We start from the raw sequence: 3328 nt of genomic DNA, 5'->3' as shown, positions 1-3328 counted from the left end.
GCATCTATCAACAATTAGCAATATTTACTCATTCGTGAGTGTCGCTGCAGAATATTATGAACGACATAATGCCCCGCGACCCCAAAAGGGACAAGCGGTAAAAAATGGATGGATAATGCGTATCATTTTCTAATATTTTAGTATAGTTAAAATGAAATATATGTTGACGTAAGACAATATTGTTCCACGTACTTGTATATTAAAAACATAGTTATATTATTTTATTGTTTATTAGCACAGTTTTCGTTTTAAAGATGCCGCTGAACACAAATAATAATATGTGTTGTATTTCAAAATAAAATACAAAAATAATATTAATTTTTGTGGAGCTTTAAAAAATATATATACTATTTTATATTGACTGTACATGCACTGAAAGAGACTGTTGCCGGCACGATGCCACTGAATAATAACTGATGATAAATCAATGCAATATTTTATGATAAATGGCAACATAAAACCCACGGAAGCATGAGGATGACGCATGTGTGCGTGCGCGTTATTGTCAGTTTCCTACGCGATGAACAAACGTGTGATTTTTTAAAAAATTATTATTATTTTATTTTTTTTAGTGCAGATTAAATTTACAAGTCTCACAATTTCACACTTATTGTCAAATCACTTCAGTACAAAAAAAAAATGTTTAGGTTGATTCCCCGAGAAAATGTGACTTATTTGTTAATTAATGCCAAGTAAATATAAATGGCGTGGAATGTGTATTTGGACACTTTATTAGGCACACAATATTGACAACCTTTGAAAAGTCATATAATTCTAAGTTATTGATTCAATATGTTTATTATTAGTTTGCAGTTTTGTCTCTAATATTTTATTGACTTTATTCATCAGCTGTACAAATATGTGTCGTTTTTAGAGTGTTGTGCAATTCCAGTCATCTAATATTAAAATACATTTGTCATTTCGACTTTTTCTTCATCACGACATCTCTGACTCAAGTTTGAGCTAATGAGAGAAATTAGCATTTAATAGTTGATGTTTTTTTTCCCACTCTACACTCACAAATTATTTTCCCGCTTGTGTTTTTTTTATTAAATGTTTTTATTGTTTCATCTGCGCATAAATTAAAAAAATCTGCCCAAACGTATTATTCATCGGAGATGTGATTAATATGCAAAATTATGCAAATTAAGATGCAATTAGGCTCCAATTCTCCAGTGGAATTTTCCATTATAATTTAATACAAAGTAACAGAGTAATTGGTGTCACGTGTAATTACGCTTAGTGGAGCGCGGTCGCCGGGATGCAAGTGTTGTCGCGGAAACGGACCGCGGCCCGACTCAGCTTGTCCGAGGAAGCGCCGACTTTTAATGAGTGGATCTGTAAGTTTCAGATTGGGTTTTTTTTTTTTGGTGTGTGATTTGGCGCACCAGACACCCTCTTCAGTTCTTAGGATCAATGTTTGATTCCTGAACACAAAGATGGACAAGGAGAACTTGACGCTTCTTCCTGGGAGGCCAGTAGTTTGTATGTTTTGACTTTACACACACACACACACACACATGAAACACACACACATGAAACACACACACGCACAGAGAGAGTGCTATCTGTCTTGCTCGCCATCACCGCCGCGAACAAAGACGTCCTCCCTCGGCCGTCCTCACCGCCTCCACTCTCCTGGCTGCGCTCTCTCAAAGAACATAATCCCTCAACAAAATGGAGGCACAAAGGAAACTTGAGCTCAATCCTATAAAGGCGCGGACACGCCACACAATGCGTCCTCCCACCCGTTTCCCCGTATCCTCGTCCCCCTGCACGCCTCGGGCCCCCCCACTCGCCTGCCGTGAAATGCCCCGTGGCACAGATCAGGATTTATCCAACACATTCCCCTCCTTTTTTCTCCTCCTCATCCATCCGTCCTTTCCTTCACGATTAACTCCTCGCGCCTTAGCCCCGCCCTCCCGCCGCCATCGACCCCCTTACCTCCACATGGATGGAGCGCACCTGGACGGCCTTCATGTTCGTTCACTTTGCTGATGCCGCACATATGTCGCCGAGTTAGCAGAGTTATATGAGTCACTTATGATTTAGTGAGTTACATGAGTCAGTTAGTTATGACTTAGTGAGTTATATGAGTCAGTTAGTTATGACTTAGTGAGTTATATGAGTTACTTATGATTTGATGAGTTACATGAGTCAGTTATTTATAACTTAGTGAGTTCTATGAATCAGATATTTATAACTTAGTGAGTTATATGAGTCAGTTAGTTATGACTTAGTGAGTTATATGAGTCAGTCAGTTATGACATAGTGAGTTATATGAGTTATTTATGATTTAGTGAGTTGTATGAGTCAGTTAATTATAACTTAGTGACTTATATGAATCAGTCTGTTGTGACTTAGTGAGTTATATGAGTCAGCTAGCTGTGACTTAGTGAGTCAAATGAGTCAGTCAGTTGTGACTTAGTGAGTTATATGAGTCAGTTAGTTATGAAACAGTGAGTTGTATGAGTTACTTATGATTTAGTGAGTTACATGAGTCAGTTAGTTATGACTTAGTGAGTTATATGAGTCAGTTAGTTATGACTTAGTGAGTTATATGAGTCAGTTAGTTATGACTTAGTGAGTTATATGAGTTACTTATGATTTGATGAGTTACATGAGTCAGTTATTTATAACTTAGTGAGTTCTATGAATCAGATATTTATAACTTAGTGAGTTATATGAGTCAGTTAGTTATGACTTAGTGAGTTATATGAGTCAGTCAGTTATGACATAGTGAGTTATATGAGTTATTTATGATTTAGTGAGTTGTATGAGTCAGTTAATTATAACTTAGTGACTTATATGAATCAGTCTGTTGTGACTTAGTGAGTTATATGAGTCAGCAAACTGTGACTTAGTGAGTCAAATGAGTCAGTCAGTTGTGACTTAGTGAGTTATATGAGTCAGTTAGTTATGAAACAGTGAGTTGTATGAGTTACTTATGATTTAGTGAGTTACATGAGTCAGTTAGTTATAACTTAGTGAGTTATATGAGTCAGTTAGTTATGACTTAGTGAGTTATATGAGTCAGTTAGTTATGACTTAGTGAGTTATATGAGTTACTTGTGATTTAGTGAGTTACATGAGTCAGTTATTTATAACTTAGTGAGTTCTATGAGTCAGTTAGTTATGAGTTAGTGAGTTATATGAGTCAGTCAGTTATGACTTAGTGAGTTATATGAATCAGTTAGTTATGACTTACTGAATTATATGAGGTAGTTATGATTTAGTGAGTTACATGAGTCAGTTCATTATAACTTAGTGAGTTGTATGAAGCAGTTGGTTGTGATTTAGTGAGTTTTTAGAGTCAGCCAGCTGTGAC

This window comes from Entelurus aequoreus, linkage group LG11 (genome assembly GCF_033978785.1).
Source record: "Entelurus aequoreus isolate RoL-2023_Sb linkage group LG11, RoL_Eaeq_v1.1, whole genome shotgun sequence".
In the NCBI taxonomy this organism is placed as follows: domain Eukaryota; kingdom Metazoa; phylum Chordata; class Actinopteri; order Syngnathiformes; family Syngnathidae; genus Entelurus; species Entelurus aequoreus.
This window is presented reverse-complemented; position numbering follows the sequence as displayed.